Source organism: Mixophyes fleayi, chromosome 3 (assembly GCF_038048845.1).
Source record: "Mixophyes fleayi isolate aMixFle1 chromosome 3, aMixFle1.hap1, whole genome shotgun sequence".
NCBI classification, from domain to species: Eukaryota; Metazoa; Chordata; class Amphibia; order Anura; family Limnodynastidae; genus Mixophyes; species Mixophyes fleayi.
In genome coordinates, this window is record NC_134404.1 from 162467810 (window position 1) to 162488542 (window position 20733).

Below are 20733 nucleotides of genomic sequence, written 5' to 3' on the forward strand. Positions count from 1 at the left end.
GTGTGAATGAGATGCACAGTTATTGGGCAAGGCAGAGAAGTCGGGTTGGGAAATATTTTGAGACAAGGGAAGATAGATATTTTGGTAGATTTGAGTTAATGGCTGTAAAACACAGACAACCAATGTAGGCAGACAGAAAGCAGAGTAGAAGCATGTTTTGCACGGAAAATGAGTCTAGCCACTGCATTCAAGATAAGTTGTAATGGTGAAAGTTTGGTTAGGGAGAAGGGAATTACAATAGACAATATGCAGGCAATTATGGGTGAATTAGTTGAAGTGTTTGAGTGTCTTGTCTGAGCAATGTACATATTCTGTAAATGTTTCTTAGATGTATATTACAGGATTTGGATATAGATTAAAGACAGGTCTGAAATTATTTTTGGGTATCATCTAGAGGTGATACTGGAATCAAAAGGAACTTTTTAAGAGAAGTAGTATAGAAGAAGAAGAGGAGAGGTCCTACAACCAATCTTTGTGGTACGCCTACTGATAGTGGAAGCAGAGAGGAGGTGATCCAAGGAAACAAACACTAACGGAGCAGTTTGATAAGTAGGATGAGAACCAGAACTGAACCTGGGGAGTGCAGCATTTGTATGAAGAACTGGGAATGAAGCATTTGTATGAGAAGTCAGTGGTCAACCATGTCAAATACAACAAAGAAGTCCAGGGGGTCAATGTATTAAAGAGTGATTTTTCCAAATCGAATTGCAAAAATCGCTCTTTAATACATTTACCCCCAGGAGAATTATAAGCGAGTAGTGTCCTTTAGATTTAGCAGTGATCAAATCTTTCACCATCTCAAGGGCAGTTTCTCTGGAGTGTTGACAATGAAAGACTAATTGAACAGGGTCAAGAGACTTTGAGGGCCACAGGACAGATGAGATGGTAATTTGGGAAAGCAGTCAGAACTAGTTATAGGAGTATACCACCAATGCAAATAAAAAAACACCTATGTCACTGGCTATATAGCCAATGACAATAACCATTCCTGGAGCGAAAAACACTACACCTCCAACTTCACCCGACATCGAAAAAAACTGATAAATATTGGACTGTATTTGCACAGACACTCACTCAAATTCTAATGAGGAAGTCACATTGGGTGGCAAAACACATTTCGACATACACACAGTAATTAATTCATTAATTTATATGTTTGTCTGTTTGTTAATTATTTTCATTAGTTTCATCATTTACACTGTTAATTATTTACTCTTTACAACACCCTGTCCTTTCTGACCGATAGGATGCAATACTTATCCCTTTATTCACATCATTTTCCCAACCATATATGCCATCTATCCTTGACACTCACAGATCACAATTGCATCCTATTCTCACCAAAAGCCACTTGCTCGTATACCTTACAAAACTAGTTTCTCATTCCCTTTTCTTGTGCTTTATTTTATTTTGTTATTCATTATATATTATATACATTTTACTTGATATCTTTCATTCTTCAATATTTTAAAATTTTTATGTTACATTTTATTAATTTATTATTGCATATTTTTACCTTATTTTATTTTTACTTTTTATTTAGAGTATTCTTCACTTATTTCTCATCTTTCAGTTTATTTCCATTTTGTCTAATCATGATGATCACATTAACTTACAATGGCAGCTATCAATTACATTGATGTCATACTAACTAACAATTTCTCCAGAAACTCCATTTCTTTCACATGGAAATTTCTTGCATCACAACAAAGACATTATTTACCTCACACAGGAGCCATTTTGTCTAATCTTGATAACCACATTAACTTACAATGACAGCTATCTTGCAAGCATGGAATTACATTGATGCCATATTAACTAACTTATTTCTCCAGCAATAAACCGCATTATTTCAGAATTCACATTACAAGCTACTTTCAGTCATTCCACAATCCATTCCAAACATTGCAGGAACTCCAGGACTCACAGCTCAAACCAAAGACAATGGATAGAAACTCTATATATTCCACTGAAACAAAACAATTCTTTTTCCCTGCGTCTCACAAATCGAATGTACAGCACAGTCGTACACTGCACAGCACTGCAGGAGATAACACATTATCAGCCATGCTACCACTAAATCCTGCCACACTGTTCAACCACAGTGCCACCACAAATGTATAGAATTCCTATCTATGATACCTCAATCCACATAGTCCAGTATAATGCAAGTCATAGGTCGGTTCAACAATGCCCTCCAAGGGTGGGGGTCAACTTTCCAACTGCTGCCTACGTGTCTTCCCGACGAAATGCTGGTTCAAACCGGTCTATTAGCATTAAAAACAAAATATAATTTTGAGCATCAATCCTTTATCATTCATAACTTGCATTCTCTAGGTGTGATCACTTAGGCGATAGTAACGGATATCTGATGGAAAAAGTAGATTAGAATGACACTAAACATGATACGTTTCCTATATCCTGAACCTTAAATATCAATAAAGTGTTCTTAACAGTATTATATTAAACTATTAAATCAATTACATTTGATTATAAAAGACTATGTGCTGGAACTTTATTAAGGTGAACTATTTACAAATAAATGTGTGAGTGTAAATGTATGTAAAAGTGTTCGCTAGTGTTATTGCGTAATCCGTCCTTCCATGTCGTAGCATGCTATACGCATATTTTCAGATAGAGCCAATTAAATTGATGGTTATTAATTTGAAACGACTTCTTCCAATTATTTAACTTTCACGGGCCACCCTTTGATATCGCTCAAAACTATCACCTAATTATACTTTCTAATTCAGGATTATAATGCAGTTCTTCGTTAACTGTAATACCTGTATTTCTCATCATAATTACAGTCTCATTTTCGGCATTTACCTCAGCAGAACGCTTACTACACTTCAACACAGTAGGAACACATCTGACACATAAGTCAATTGTTATAATGACACCAAATATAAGAATAAGGAGCTTACCGATACTAGCGATCATTTCTTGTATCCATTCCCTTAGACCCGAGAACAATTTTGCAGGGTTCAACCATGAAAACCATCCTGCTACCTTTTCTCCTATTTCATACAGCGTAGTATTATGGTTCCTCCAAAATTCCCATTTTAATTGTAAGATTTCGTCCATTATTTGGTCAATAACTTCTTTGGGGTCATCTGCATTATTGGTGATGTATGTGCAACATTTCACACCAAATTGGGTGGCTAATGTCACACAGTATCCAGCAGTAATAGATGTGAGATAATTTAACACCAACCTATGTTGAACTAACACCTTTTTCTAAGCCTGTAGCTCCTTACCCGTATACCTGTAGGTATCATCATACATTTCGGTGATATTGTTTTTTAATTTAGCCAAGTCTTGCATATACTTAAAATTTAGGGTTTCCCAAGCAATCCTGGTGGGGTCTAATGCGAGCATAATTTGAAATCCTGTAGTTTTGCTAATTCATTATTTAACCTGGAATTATATTTCTTTTGCCACGGTGTTCATACTGTGTGTGTAGTTATAGAGGTGATGTTGTTCTATGGTTATCAATCATTTCATCATGTGTAATGGTCATAACCTCTGGAACTAATTTACCTAGAAAACATAAACCCCTGGAACTAAGAGTTAACCAAGAAAAAGCCTTTCTTCCACAAACATAATACAGATAATCTGGGAGGACATAAGGTAAAGTACGATCATTGATAATATTGCATACATTTTTAACAAAACTCCCCATGCCTAGGGTCTCCATCTGTTCAAGACAAGTTTCGATATGGATAACATTCTGACAATAACCTAGAGGAACTTTCCCAACAAATTCTCTCTTATCTCTGTTGATATGCCCCTGTGTATGATGTCAGTCAATATTGGTATTCTTGAGAGTCTCCCATCAATACCGGTGTGGCAAGCTATTGTCTGATCAGTTAGGTCAGCTTCCCAATTCTCCAGTCTCTTTACATGCAAGAAATTCAGACATAAAAATGACCAATCTAAGGAGCATTGGCGAAGATTTAGACTAGGGGACCTAGTGATATTTTATCTCCCTTCTATGGACCTCCATCCCCGTAATTCGAGGACCTCAGAGATATTTAATGGTAATGATACTAATCCTACATAATGTTGTCCCTGAGGCTCATGAGAGTTCACCCAGCACTCGGTTTGGTTTAAGACCTTACCCATTAGAGAGTGATAGTCATCTAGGAGATGCCCTCCCAAATCCAAATTACTATTACTTGTCCGTCATCTGTCCACCATCACAAGAGTAGAATGTCCTAAAAAGAATAAAAATGAGAAAAATCCTGGAAAAAGAAGGGTAGAGAAACCACCACTCCATGCTGGGATGATAGTCTGTACAACATCTTTGGCTCAGGTGTTAATATCTGCAGTCTTTAGGTGTCCTGGAACAGGTTCACGAGTGATAGATCTGTGGTGTCAGTCTCAGCTTTGTCTTGTACCTTCTCCGTATTGTTGACTTTCCTTCAGTGAGTAGAATGGACCCAAGTGTCTCTTTCTGCTACTTTCAGAGATGTGGTTCTGGTCATCAACACTTGGGATGGGCCTTCCCAATGGTCTGTTAAACATCCTGAGCGTAAGAAATTGCGAATCATGACATATTCCCCAGGTTCAACATCGTGACAGTTTATTTCTGGCATACCAGGTGACAGCATTTTGAGTTTCTGTTGCTGATGTCTTAGCTATTTGCTAATTTTTATGAGATATTTAACAGTCCCTTCATTATTGCACTTTAAATAATCCTGTGGACCTACGATCAAATGAGGTTGTCTGCCAAAAAGCATCTCAAAGGGGAACAGATTAAGAGGAGGTCTGGGAGTGGTTCTGATGCTATGGAGGACAAGTGGCAAAGCTTCTTGCCACGCCAATCCAGTTTCAGCCATTATTTTACTAAGTTTGTTCTTAATGTTACGGTTTACCCTTTCCACCTTACCACTGGCTTGTGGTCAGCATGGAGTATCAATCCCATAGGTTTACATGTGTTCTGAAAGATATCGCCAGTAAAATTAGTACCACTATCACTTTCTATAATTCTAGGGATACCATATCTGCATACAAATTCCTTAACAATTTTTTTTAGCAATAAAAACAGCAGTATTAGTGGCAGCTGTAAATGCCTCTAGCCAGTTAGAAAATACATCAGTATAAACTAATACATATTTGAGATTCCTGCAAGGTGGTAATTGGATGAAGTCAATTTGTTTAACCTGAAAAGGTCCATCTGTAGGAGGGATATAGGATGGCTCAGTTGGTATTGTCTTCCCAACATTTTTCCTCAATCAAGTAAGACAAGATAATGCCTTTTTACTGGCTTGAGAAGAAAATTTTGGATGTACACCAGTATGCTCTAATCAGCTTACACATACCTTCTTTACCCAGATGAGTCAGACCATGTGCTGCCTCAGCTAGGCCTGGGAAATATGCACTGAGAGCCACGGGCCTACCGTGTCCATCTCTCCAGAGTCCAGCGGACTCTTGACCACATCCCTTCGCCTTCCAGATCGCCTTTTCCTGTATGAAGCACAAATCTTGTATTCCAATTAATTTTTGTGCGTTTGTCATCTGGAAAACCATCATCTTGTCAGTTGACATATTTACAGATAATCCTCCTGCCCATTTAGCAGCTTTGTCTGCCCTGCTATTGCCCACTGATACCCGATCTTCTTCGTATGTGTGAGCTTTGCATTTGATAACGGCTACTGCCTTAGGTTACTGTATCGCTGTCAAGAGTCCTTTAATGTGCTGTGAGTGTGCTACTGGTGTGCCTGCCGCTGTCATAAAGTTTCTAAGATGGCAAAGGGCCCTGAAATCATGCACCATCCCAAAAGCGTACCTATTGTCAGTCTATATATTAGCTAATTTACCCTCTGCCAACTCATACACTCTTCTTAGTGCCACAAGTTCGGCCACTTGAGCTGAGTGAGGTGGGCCAAGGGGTTCAGCTTCTATAACATCCTCATCATTTACAACAGCATATGTCATGTGTATCAGTATACCTGTAAAATTCACCTTCAGCCAGAGTCTCCTCTCCTTCCATCCTTTGTGCATCTTGAGGCACATATGGTAGGTATGTAGCTGGATTTAAAGTATCGCACCATTTGATAGTGATGTTTGCAGGTGCCATCAGAGCTAGTTCCCACTTTGTGAACCTTGCTTAGAAGACATGTCTGGTTTGAGCTGAATTTAACAGAGCAGACACTGCATGTGGTGTTTAGACAGTTGAATTATGTCCTAATACTACGTCCCTGCTCTTACTTACCAGAAGAGTAGTTGCTTCTACACTTCTTAAACACGTTGGGAGTGATCTTGCCACAGTATCCAATTGTGCACTGTAGTATGCTATCGGTCTGCTAGCATCACCATGTTTCTGTGTCAAGACACCTGCTGCACAACCATCAGCTTCCATACAATATAGCTCAAAAGGCTTTTCATAATCAGGTGTTCCCAAAGCAGATGTTTTAGTCAGACTCTCTTTAAGGTTAAAGAGAACGCCTGCTCTGACTCCCCTGTGTGTGTAACACGCTCAGGCTTTGAGGATGAGACTAATTCCTGCAATAGTAATGCCAGAATAGAAAAACCTGGAACCCATGATCTACAATATCCACACATCCTCAAGAAGGTACGGATCTGCTGTTGATTCTGCAGCAGGGTCATGTTTGTATTGCTTGAATATCAGTCCATTGTCAGGTGTCTTAGCCCTTGGCTGAGACAGTGTCCCAAGTATTTAACCTTGGTCTGACATGGCTGTAATTTATCCTTTGCAACCTTGTGTCCTGTTTGTGAGAGATGGAGCAACAACAGTTTAGTATCATGTACAGATGACATAATCATATCAGAGCATAGCAGCAAATCATCTATGTATTGAATTAGAACAGACACATTGCTTGGTAAGAAGGATTGTAAACAGTCATGTAAGGCCTGGGAGAAGATACAAGGGCTGTCAATTGCACCCCCCTATAGAAGAATGCAAAGAGATATTAACAGTCAGGATGAAGAGGGATAGAGAAAAGGGTAAAACAAAGATCAATGACAGTAAGTTATTGGCAGATGGTGGAATCTTCATAAGGATGACAGCTGTGTTGGCCACTACGGGGAATTGGCTCTCAACTACTTTATTAATTCCCCTTAGGTCTTGGACTAATCTGTAGCCCCTCCCCCATTCTTCTTGACTGGGAAAATTGGACTATTGGCTGTGCTGGATGTACAAATTAAGAACCCTTGTTGCAGCAGCCTCTCAATTACAGGATACACCCCTAATTCCACCTCCGGTTTCAATGGGTACTGTGGGATTTTTGGAGCTTACCTGCCACTTTTCAGAATAACCATCACAGAACCTACATTTGCCATCAATCCATTGTCCTGTCCATCTTTGATCCATAGGGAACCTGATATTTGTGATAATATTTCCTCTACCTGAGATGGACTTTGTTCTAGAACGGTGCAGCATTAACCTTTGTGGGGTGTTCAATATGTCCTGTACCTCATGTGCAACCTTCCCTGGTATGTCTAGATATACACAATTAGGGGTACAGAAAATGACACATCCCATTTTACACAATAAATCTCTGCCCAGTAGGTTAGTAGGAGCCTCTGCAGCCAAGAGAAAGGAATGCTTGGTGTGCAGGGGCCCAATAGTAACCTCTGCAGGTGTAGTCAAAGGGTAATGTAGCACTCTCCCTGTTACTCCCATAGCTGGAGCAGTTTTCTAGTAAACTATAGACTTAAAGAAGAAGTTATCACTGACCTGGCCACCCCTGTATCTACAAGAAAAGTTTGTGTTACACCAAATACATCAACTATAACTATGGGTTCTTCCCTAAGGTTTCCAGTTAACCTAACTGGTTGTAGGACACACGTATGACCTAACCCCTAGAGTTGGCTATTATTCTCCCGCAAAGCATTTGCTGCTATGATATGTGCGGGCAACTGTTGGGAAACCTCTGTGGACTGTGTATTTCTTCTTTATAGGTGTCTATGTGATTCCCTCTTAGGTAGCCCAAATCTTCTATTGTCTCCCTGTTCCTCTCTATCTATTCTCTCGAGACAGTTTCTTGCTACATGTCCAATTTTAAAACATATTAAACACCTTGTTGGCTCTTGCTTTTTTCGCTCCCCATAATAAGTGTTGTTATACTGTGGTCATGTGTGCAGTCCTTCTAAAGCCTGGATACTTACCATCATTAACCTATCACTCTATGCCTCCTTTCTCTTAATTATATTTTTGCCATGTTCCAAAGCAGACTCCCTATGGGCGTCTACCGTGATTCCCCTCAAATTAGGTAAAGAAGTCTGCAACCTAGTCTTTAAATTCTCCCTGACACCATCCATTAGTACTATAACAGCTACCTCCCTGTGATGCAGATCATCCTTTATGTCTGATATCCCAGTGAAGTGGGCCATTGCTGTCAGAGCCCTGGAAAAATAATCTGATTCATTTTCACTATCCTTTTGTTTAATAGTAAAAATTTTGCTTCAGTTCACTACCTCTGGAAAGTATATGGCCAATTGTGAGGTTATACGTTTAAAATTTTCCTGATTATCATCATCTGTTAAGGACTTATCTTCCTCCAACATACAATCCTTAATAAACTTTTGTACATCAGTATTGGGAGGAAGACATGACCTCACCACCATTCGCCAATCTTTATTAGTTGGCTCATGAGCATTGCCCAGATCTTTGAGAAATTTCTGACATGTGGCCAAATCTTTCCTAGGGTCTGGGAAATCAGTCATAATTGAATGCAGCTCAGATCTAGTCCATGGGCAGTGCATTGCTACATGTTTTATGGGAAGTACACCGTCTTTGTCCGCTTTGCCATTGGGAACTGCTATTGTACAGACAGGATGTAAGCCTACCAAATCACTACATTCTGGACTAATTGCTGGAATTACTGTTACAGTACAATGAATGTTCCCCGCCTATTGATTTCTGCACTATTCTCGCCATTTTCAGCCACAGCCCCTGTTAGTGGGACCGCTCCCTTCCCTTGTCTGCATAGCACCTCTTGCATGTTAATTGCATGGGCAATGGCTTAAATAACTGGGTTCATCATCTTTCTCAGAAACATTACCTTTTAAATCACTCAATAAATGGTATAAATTGCTTATGTTGTTTTTATCATTTTTGGTATCGGCTGTACTTTTTCATATGGCAGCAGGGGCGTGCTTGCGCTCCCTTCTCTTCGCAACGCTTACTCTCACTATACATGTGCTACCCTGCCACGTGTTCCCTTCCTGTTGTCACAGTTTTAAACAGTTGTTGTTTTTATTCTCAGTTTTAATGACTTAATCAAACAGAATTTATCTCTAACAGTGCTTAATACCTCTGGATCGAAACTACCAAACTTAGGAAAGGGTTTCACACACTCATTGGTCTTCTTGACCTACTTATCACAGTATGTTGTTGCGTACGCACCATATTTCTTACACATTATATACCTGGCATATACCTGGCAATATTCGTTCGGTCCTGCATCGAACTATACGTCGGTCACATCGGCCATCTCGCACATTTGTTTAGCACCCATGAGGAAACGGAATTTTCAAAGGCTGCGCAATGCAAAAACTCCTGTGGTAAATTTGTGGTGGCCATATACGAATTCTGTAAGCTGCGTCCACTCACTTCTTCTACATTGTGTACCACTAAATAATACACACGATTGCCAGCGTATCCAGCGAGGTCCCTAACCCAGTCATGCTCAACTGATAATACAAGAATATAAACGTAGTAATATCCCGCCTTACCAGTGACTTTCCTGTTGAGTACTCTACCACTGAGAGCACTAAATATTTACTAATACCAGCCTTTCCAGTGTATTTCCCCCAACCGCTCACAATCACTCAATCACTTGTTATGTATGTAACATGTGCGGTTCGACCGCGTAACGTACAGATACTAAGCTATCTGTATACCACGTAATTACAATTGCGATTGGTCACAAAATTACCCTGCTTTCGTAAACACAGTATACCTTCTTTGTATACCCTTCCTCGATTATCTTTTATACCCTGTTTCCTCAACAGTAACCAGCATCAACTTTACTTTGTCTTTACAATCACTCAATTTACAATTCAGATACACCTTTGTTTTCTGCACATAAAAATACTTTCCCAAAAGGTTGTAATAACTTCTCAGAGGTTTTAACAATTCACTTCACTATAAAATACAGCAGGATTATCTATCAATATAAATGTTTAAACATGTGAAAAATGTACAGGGAAATATATACATACGCTATGCAAAACAAATCACATTCAATCGCACAATAACAATAAAAATAAACCATTTTTTCCTTTCTTGTCCTTAGATTTTAACCAGTACTCCTTGGATTACACAAAACAGATATTCGGTTTCACAACACAGAATGATAAACAGGCCTAGAACTATTTGTGTTCTTACCCGATTATGAAGCGTCTTCCACCCTTTGTTCAGAAACCAAAATCCGTAGGTTTTGCTAATCTTCCGGTAGCGTGATCTCCCCTCAAGAGCCCCCAAATTATTATGTCCATCTAGGCACTATTAATAAAAATTGTCTGCTGCAATCAATGTGGTTCCAACGCACAAATAGATTTAATAGCAAGGTGTAACAAATAACAATTAAATAAAATAAAGTACAGCCGATATATGCGCAGCGCACTGGGTCCAGCATACAGTCATTCAATCCTGAAGTCTGAGGTTAAAGTAGACTGAATGAATGTCTCAGTGCCTGGTTTATATATAGTTTGTGGTACATAAAAAAAAAATAGTGATGTCATGGCATTTTTCCATTGGTTTAGGGTTCATGACAGTCCAGTATAATGCAGGTCATAGGTCGGTTCAAACGAAGCCCTCCAAGGGTGGGGTTCAACTCTCCAACAGCTGCCTACATGTCTTCCTGCTGAAATGCTGGTTCAAACCGGTCTGTTAGCATTAAAAACACAATATAATTTTGAACATTAATACTTTATCATCCATAACTTGCATATGAAAGGTGCGATCGCTTAGCTGATAGTAGCGAATGTCTGATGGAAAAAAGTGGATTAAAATGACACTAAACATTTCCTATATCCTGAACCTTGAATATAAATAAAGTAGTCTTAACATTATTATATTAAACTATTAAATTGATTACATTTGATTATAAAAGACAATGTGCTGAAACTTTATTAAGGTGAACTATTTACAAATGAATGTGTGAGTGTAAATGTATATAAAACTGTTCGCTAGTGTCATTGCGTAACAGAACCTTCCACACCATAGCGTGTTATTCGAATATTTTCAGATAAAGCCAATTAAATTGATGGTTATTAATTTGAAATGACTTCATCCAATTATTTGACTTTCACACCATCAAAACTACAACATCACATTGTCTTACAAAACTTAACAAACAAGCAGTTACACATTACAATTATCTTCCATTCAAATACAGTACAGTATTAATACAAATTCCCTAATATCAGCCATATTCTAACATCTGCAAACCAAAGACAAATGCTAACATTTAAGCTCCACATATACTGACCAAAACTCAATCTAACTTTTACAAACTTACAAAAGCCTTGCAGTTACACATTTTCTATTCACCTTCCATTCAAAATACACTATAATCCATTTTCACATACTAGCTATCTTCTAATATAAATTGCCTTCCAGACCACCTTACATATACACAAACCTCTCCATTGCATTCAACTTACAGTTTCCATGAGCTAGGTGCTGTATGTGTTTGTGTCCTATCAGGGTGGTAGCAGGGAAGAAAGAGAGTTTCCTTGCCTCATGTAACATATTATCAAACCTTTTTTGGGGTGGAGCAAACATTCCACAGGAAGTTACTCACAGCATTTGATGTAAAAATGTCCAACTTCTCAGTTTTTCACACAGGATTTACAAGTCTTAGCCATGAGGTGGAGGAGGAGAGTTATGTGCAGATTCCCTTTGCAATCTCTTCTAAGTAAGAAGAATGGATTATAAAATAATAGATTATATAATCTTCAGGTTGAAAAGATTGTGACTCTGCATACTCCATAGAGATATATGGACACTGCTGGTCATAAGTGCATATACACTGCAGAATTGGAACAACATTCTTCCATAGTTGAATGTCATTTTTAGTCTGGTTAAAAATTCAAATGAATCGATATGATGTGCTTTGGAACAATAATTATTCATAGGTGCAGCATACACACTAATGTGATGTTGGGCCAAATGGTTGTTTATCATTTGATTGTCCCAACAATTCGGCTGAAAACATTGTAGCTTGTACCCAGCCCTAGACTTTAACACAGTTAATAATAATTGTTGACGAATTGTCGATACATACTGTAATGATACTGGTGGTATTATCTGAAGCCCAATAGCCGAGTAGATATCCAGAGAGTAGTCAGACGTTTGCCGGGTTGGTACACAAGCAGGTAATCACAGATGCAAGGTAGAGGAGCAGGTAGAAGGAGCTGAGCAAGCAGAATACTCAAGTGTATGTCTGAACCAGGAAGTGTCATTTATAGGCCCAAACAGGAATCAGGATCCAAGATGGTTTCTCTTTGATTCCAAACTGGCCATCTTGGATAAGGGCAAATCTAAGGGCAAGTTTGCAAATACAGAGACCTCTAGTGGTCGGAGGTGCAAATGTCAAAGTAATTCCTTACAGTGTTCCCCCCTTTCAATAACGTCCTCTGGACGGTGCTTTGCAGAGTTTCTCCGGGCATCTTTGATGAAATTCACGCAGTTATCGAGGTGCATGGACATTCTCTTCTGGTTCCCATGAATTATCTTCTGGTCCTTATCCCTGCCATTGTATCAAATACTGAAGTTTATTTCTAAATATTCGAGAATCTAGTATTTTCTCTACCAGAAACTCTTCATGTTCATCAATTTGAACAGGATCTGGAGGAGGCTAGGTACGGCCAGGAAATGGATTTGAAACTACTGGCTTCAGTAAGGAAACATGAAAGAAAGGATGAACCTTCATAGATCCTGGGAGTTCAAGTCGAAAAGCAGATGAACTGACTTGGGCCAAAATTTTAAAAAGACCTATATATTTCGGTCCTAATTTAGGAGTAGGCACGCTTACTTTTAGGTTTCTTGTAGAAAGCCAAACATCGTCACCAACATTTAAAACTGGTGCAGCTTTACGATGTCTGTCTGCAATTCTCTTATAACTGTCCTGTGCATGTTGCAATGTCTCTCTTGATACTTCGAGATTACTCTGTAGCGACTCTAGTCTGGATGTGACAGCAGGTATGGAAGAATCATGTGGAAAATTGGGTAGTAGGTTTGGATGATACTCCAAATTGTCATTTAAAGGACTTTGTCTTGTGGATGAGTGTTGTGAGTTGTTGTACGAAAACTCTGCCATTGGCAGAACGTTAGTCCAGTCATCTGGCAGATGGCAAATGTAGCACCGTAGGTATTGTTCTAAAGTCTGATTGGTGCGTTCTGTCTGTCCATTGGATTGAGGATGGAAAGCAGTTGATAATTTGATATTAATATTAAGAGCACTACAAAACTGCTTCCAAAATTGTGAAGTAAATTGTACTCCTCGGTCAGAGACTACATCATCAGGGAATCCTTGTAGATGAAACACTTCCTTGATTAGTAATTCTGCTGTTTCTTTTGCAGAAGGAAGTCCACAACAGGGCACAAAATGAGCCATTTTTGTGAGTCGATCTACAACCACCAGAATTGTAGTCATACCCTTGGATGATGGTAAATCCACAATAAAATCCATGGAGATTGAACCCCATGGACGAGTAGAAACTGGCAAAGGCTGTAAGAGTCCAAGTGGAGCAGTGCGGGGAGTCTTGAATCGGGCACAAGTACTGCAGGATGATACAAATGTATTGACATCCTCCTTGTATTTCAGCCACCAGAAGTATTGAGATAATAATTAATGAGTCTTCCAAACACCTTTATAGCCTGCCAGTCTAGAGTCATGGACAAATTGCAGTACTCTTAATCGTGCTGCTTCTGGTACATACAAGCGATGTCCATACGTCCAATTGTTATCTCGATAGGTCAAGTGTAAATCTGTTGGGGGTTCTGAAAGGATGGGATCAGTTCTATAACCCTCCTTGATGTCATACAACAGCTCACCAATGCCAATAGCTCCAAGGAAATTTGACTTAGAGAGGATTGTCTTTTCCGGATCAAGCTGTGTTGAGTCTTCCATGTATGCTCTGCAGCACGGTGGCTCAGTGGTAGCACTTCTGCCTCACAGCGCTGGGGTCATGAGTTCAATTCCCGACCGTGGCCTTATCTGTGTGGAGTTTGTATGTTCTCCCCGTGTTTGTGTGGGTTTCCTCCGGGTGCTCCGGTTTCCTCCCACACTCCAAAAACATACTAAAAATAGTAGGTTAATTGGCTGCTATCAAAATTGACCCTAGTCTCTCTCTCTGTGTGTGTGTGTGTGTGTTAGGGAATTTAGACTGTAAGCTCCAATGGGGCAGGGACTGATGTGAGTGAGTTCTCTGTACAGCGCTGCGGAATTAGTGGCGCTATATAAATAAATGGTGATGATGATGATGATGCTCTGGATAGAGCATTAACTTTCCCATTTCGGGATCCAGGTCTATAAGAGATAACAAAATCAAAACAATTTAGGAATAAACTCCATCTGGCTTGTCGCGGAGAAAGTCTTTTTGCAGACCGAACAAACTCTAGATTCCGGTGGTCAGTAAGCACGGTAATTTGATGTGCAGCACCTTCAAGCAAATGTCTCCATTTAGTAAATGCAGCCACAATGGCTAATAGTTCCTTATTGCCCACATCATATTTTCTTTCCGAAGCAGTCATTTGACGAGAGAAAAAAGTGCATGGATGTAATAACATCTTCTCTCCTATTCTCTGTGATAATATTGCCCCTACTGCTTAATCTGAAGCATCTGTCTCAAGGATAAAAGGAAGTTCTGGGTTGGGATATATTAATATGGGATCTGTAGTAAACTTTGTCTTAAGTAGAGAAAAAGCCTCATCAGCTTCTGGAGACCAATGGAAAGACGATCCCTTCTTAGTTAGTTGAGTGATTGGTGTCACAATCTTGGAAAAAACAGCAATGCAGTAGTGTCAATTTGTCCTCCAAAAAAACAGCGAATGCAATGTGGATCTTAAAAACTTTAATATAAAAAACAATTAAAATTATATATAAACATACTCATATTATGTGCAGATGTCATTGATATATCAAGGAAGATACATACATTCAGAGCTGGATTAAGGCTTTGGGGGGCCCGGGGCACTTAAAACAGGGGGGCCCCTAAGATCTGAAATTAAGAGCATAGTGTCATCATGCACGAGAGAGCGTTACAAGTAGGTGGTGAATATTAAAAAGACAATCTGACCAATTCTATCATAAAAGGAATATTTATTTAACATGTATCTAAACATTTTATATATTATATGTATCTATACACACACACACACACACACATATATACAATAACACAAATACATATGTATACATAAATATATATATTTATATATGTTACAACTACTTACAGCTACCTCTACTTCTTCTGGAAAGCTGGCTAGGTCCACAAAGATGTGAAAGTATGATGGCTAGACGTAATATATATTAATATTAGTACAGGTACTTGTAAATTGTACAGGCACCTCCGTATAAAACGCATGTAATATAACGCCATTGAGTATAAGGCTATTAGCATTAACACATCCTGAATTCCGACACCTACAGCCCACTATATAACATCCAGAGGGCTCGCCTAGGTTGTACGCACAAGAAAAATCATTGCTTACACAAGCTAAAATACTGTAAATTAAAACAATCATAAAAACCCCACATTAAAACTAGCAATGATACTGCACATTAAAACTAACATAAAAAAAAACCATTGATAACATAACACCAATTTTGACTATAAATGTCTGTGTAGTTATGTATGTATGTATGTATGTATGTATGTATATATATATATATATATATATATATATATATATATATCTATATATCTCTCTCAAGCAATAAACATGCTATGAGGGGTCTTCTTGATATATTTCATCATCATCATCACCATTTATTTATATATTGCCACTAATTCCGCAGCGCTGTACAGAGAACTCACTGACATCAGTGCCTGCCCCATTGGGGCTTACAGTCTAAATTTCCTAACACACACACACACACACAGATAGACAGACGGACAGGCAGACTAGGGTCAATTTGAAAGCAGCCAATTAACCTACCAGTATGTTTTTCTAGTGTGGGAGGAAACCGGAGCACCTGGAGGAAACCCACGCAAACACGGGGAGAACATACAAACTCCACACAGATAAGGCCATGGTCGGGAATTGAACTCATGGCCCCAGTGCTGTGAGGCAGAAGTGCTAACCACTACACCACCGTGCTGCCCCATACCAATTCATTATCTGGACATCTGTGTATATGGTCTGATTAAATATAATTGCATTGCAATTAAAAGTTGTTGCATAAGTAGGCATCTACAGTGAAAAGCCATCACCCCACACTGTCGAAATGCAACGTTACACATTTAACATCCGCTCTAGGTCATACTCATTAGAACATGGCTTACAAACACAAACTTTATACCTAGCTTTCTATTAAGAGTATTACAGCATGGTCTCCGTATAGTTACTGTACAGCCACACCTCCCATTATCACACTAGGGGGCACATTTATCAATCATCGGCAGAAATGAGAAATAGTTATCAATCCTTATCGCATGTATAAGGATTGAACTATTTCTCAAATTTATTAAAAACGGATCACAGAAACAGCAGTTCCGAAAAACTGCTGTTTCTGTGATAAAAAAAAAATCATACTTACCCCCCTCTTCGGGACGCGATGTCTCTAGGATCTCCTACTGGTCATCTTCATTCCTCTTCTTCCTTCAATTGCTCATGTTCGCACAAAGATCCCTGCTCTGTCTTTGCAATTCAGCGAGCGGTGAGTGACAGGGAAGGATCATGTGAAAAAAATGTTTTTCTGAACTTGTTAGATTGCAGCCGGGAGCAGTCACCATACTGTTAAATGGTGACTGCTCCCAAAAATGAAGGAGTGCAAAGCAGCAGATATCCACGATATCTGCTGCGATACACCTTTCATAAATTTGCGGAGGACACGGAGGCACCTTAATTTCCCCGTAAGAGCAATATCGAGCTTTCTTAAATATGCCCCTAGGTGACATAAACTTAAAACAATATATTTATTACAGAATGCCCGGGACAGGCATAAAACAAATTTGGTGATTATGTTAATGCAAAATGTCAGATCATTTCCCAACATAAGTAGGAAGGCAACAAGCACAAGCAGTGTTACTATAGGAGGAAATTACCAGTAAGAAGCAGTATAGGAGACTGCTCCACCTTCTCAGGCCTCCAACCCATTCAGCTATTTTCAAACCACTCCATACATACTACTACTGTTGTGTTGCCATCAGTGTTCCAAAATAACCTACATAATTCTACAAGCAAAACCAATTTTAAGATATATATAATGAACTTTTGTAAAACTCCATTACTTCCACTACTGAGGGACATCCACTGACCTTCTACACATGCTATATTTATTTATATATTATATATTTTGTGACTTACAGTATGAATATGAGCCCAGTGAAACGACTCACCTGCTCACTTGATGTCTTGGAGGAGCTGCTGCTGCTGAGCATGCGCAGCAGCTCCATTTCGGCCATTTTAGACAGTACAGCAGCTCCTCCAGCAGGTGCTGCTGTACTACTAGCACACAGTTAGAGATCGTAACGATCTCTATGCGCACATGGAGCGATTCACACACGAAGTGTGTGCATGCATCAGGGGACCCCCGCAGCCGCATCTGACGTTACTGATAGATGCGGCTGCGGGGGTCCTCTGATGCATGCACACACTCTGTGTGTGAATCGCTCCGTGTGCGCATAGAGATGACATGGCAGGTGAGATGATGCGGGGGGCCCTTGGAGAGAGGGGGGCCCGGGGCACGTGCCCCCTGTGCCCCCCCCTTAATCCGGCCATGCATACATTAGGTGCACCTATGCAACACTTCCCCAAACAGTATAAATATAGTCAAACTTATATAGATAAGCTCACAATATAAATGCAATTGAGACCTCATAAGATCATATCCAATTCAAACTTGGTAAAGATGTACTCATATCACAAGGAGTCCGTGGTGTCTCGGTATCACGTACTTCTGATCACCAATAGAGGGTATACAGAGTCCCGAATTTATCCAAACGATGTCAAAGATTTTGAACGGTAGATATGATATGAGTCAGCATAATCATGTATAAACCATCGGTATCTGTGCAAAAAAGTCATCCGTAGTAGAAAGCATGAGCTTACCCGATATTAGGTTCAGATTAACATGCTCGATCTGCACTGCTGACTCCGTTACTGGCGAGCCGCCAGTGTGTTACAGTCGGGATCCTCCTTCCGCACTGGACACCAGATTCCTGGTTCCTATATGTGTATGTGCCGAGAATTTGTTCCACTCCGTCCTATAATATGATGTGTGGTAAGGTAAAAGGTCTCTTGCGGTACTTTCTGGTATCATCAACCGCCGCTCCAAGATCTTAAATGAACCTTTGCAATTCTGCTATCAACTCCCGTATTGGTGTGAGCTCTGTAAGCTGATTCTGCAAATGAGTAACAATCACCCTGGAAGCTTGGGTAACTTATCTTACGCGTTTCGTTGTGTGTTACAACTTCATCAGAGATAGTGATTAAGTCACCCATTTATGTATTATATAGTCTAGGCACAGGTAATTAAGAATCATTATATCTCATACACCTGACAATCTTGGAAAAGTCTTTAATGAAACGTCTGTAGAAGTTGGCAAACCCTACGAACCTTTGTACCTCTTTTACATTTCTTGGAGCTGGCCAATCTACTATAGCCTGGACCTTGCTAGGGTCCATTCTCAAACCTTGAGGTGAGATGATATAGCCCAAGAACTGAATCTGTGTTTGGTGGAATTCACACTTCTCCAACTTAATGTACAAACAGTGTCTGCGAAGACATTCCAGTACGGTTCGAACTTGTTGTTGATGCTCCTCTTGGGAATTTGAGAAACTTATTTTGTCATCGAGATAAATGACAACAAATTGGTCAATTAGATCTTTAAAAACATCATTCATGAAATGTTGGAATGTGGCAGGAGCATTGCACAGTCCAAAGGGCATCACCAGATGTTCAAAATGTCCATATTAACATCGAAAGGCAGTCTTCCATTCATCGCCAGATCGTATGCGAACTAAATTGTATGCCCTTCGTAGATCTAATTTAGTGAAAATTCTTGCTGAGCGAAACCTCTCCAGTAATTCTGAAATAAGTGGGAGCGGATAGCGGTTCTTGATTGTCACTTTATTCAACGCTCTATAATCAATACATGGTCGTAATGAACCATCCTTCTTTTTCACAAAGAAAATAAGTGCACCTGCTGGAGACGTAGAAGGGCGAATAAAACCTTTTTCTAAACTTTTGTCCACATAATTCTTGAGGACCTTTAACTCTGGCTCGGCTAATGGATAAATACGTCCAATGGGTAAAGCAGCCCCAGGTAAAAAATCCATAGGACAATCATAGGGTCTGTGAGGTGGTAATTTGTCAGCATTCCTCTTACTACAGACATCAGAAAAGTCCTTATATTGTGGCGGTAGCTGGTCCAAAACATGAGGAGAGGAATTATATAACTTGCTCACCTCTTCAATAGAGGATTCAGGTTTAGTCTCTGGAGCATATGTATCTTGTGAAAATGAAATAGTCTTTGATTACCAGTTAATGGATGGAATATTTTCAGTCAACCAAGGAATTCCCAGAATAATAGGAAACTGGGGAGAAGAGATCAGTAAGAAAGTAAGAGTCTCATGATGGTTTGGTTCAATTACGAGGTCCAGGGGTTCGGTTTCATGAATAGCTGGACCAGAGTTCAAAGGAGAACCATCCACAGTTTCCATTAACACTGGTATCTGTTTCTCTATAAATTCAATCTTATTTCTCTTAGCAAACATAAAGTCCATAAAATTGCCATTCGCACTAGAGTCCACCATTGCTGTACTGGAAATGCAGTGTGCACCGATCTGGAATCGAATCTGAATTGAGAAATGTGAGTTATTATTTCCCTTATTCTTCTCAGTTGATGCTAAAGAGGAGAGATAAGGGATAATTGCATTCACATGCTGAGGAATGTCAGAAATCACAGACTCCTGATCTGAAAAGTCTGCATCTGCTAAACTAGCCACTGTCTTCAGAGGTCTTCTAGGACAATTTGAGACATAATGTCCTGGTTTGCCACAATAAAGGCACAAATTCTCTTGACGTCGTTGCTCCCTTCTCTCATTGGAAGTACGTTTGTGGAGTGTGTCTACTTGCATAGGTTCAGACTCCAATTCTTTAGTGGATTTTCCCTCAGAATTCCCATAATAGTTTGAAGTTGTGGGTTCTCGATAACTGGGGTATGTCCAGGTTAAGGCCTTCCTTTCTTGTCGTCTCTCAATCAGTCGAGCATCAATTCGAATGTAATGGTTAATGAAAGGCTCCAGTTTAGTTGGTGCCTCTGCTCGGGCTAATTCATCTTTAATGGTCTCAGAGAGTCCCTTATGGTAGACAGACAGCTGCGCCTCAGAATTCCAAGTAGTGTCAAGGACCCATCTTCGAAAATCTGCAGTATATTCCACAACTGAGCGTCTCCCCTGACGTAATTATAAAAATGTCTTTTCAGCAGTGTATTTCCGGTTCGGATCATCGAAGGTTTGTTTCATTACTTTGAGGAAGTCATCAAATTTCTCTAATATTGGACTAGAAGTTTCGATATAAGGAG

General features: G+C 39.6%; 1 non-coding gene across 1 annotated transcript; it reads right to left on the bottom strand.

The window, feature by feature from the left end:
* Window positions 1-17176: 17176 nt before the first annotated feature.
* On the bottom strand, window positions 17177-17296 carry LOC142147685 (small nucleolar RNA SNORA47). Its single transcript, XR_012690796.1, has one exon. It is a non-coding gene; the product is annotated as a small nucleolar RNA SNORA47 (small nucleolar RNA).
* Between the last annotated feature and the right edge of the window lie 3437 nt (window positions 17297-20733).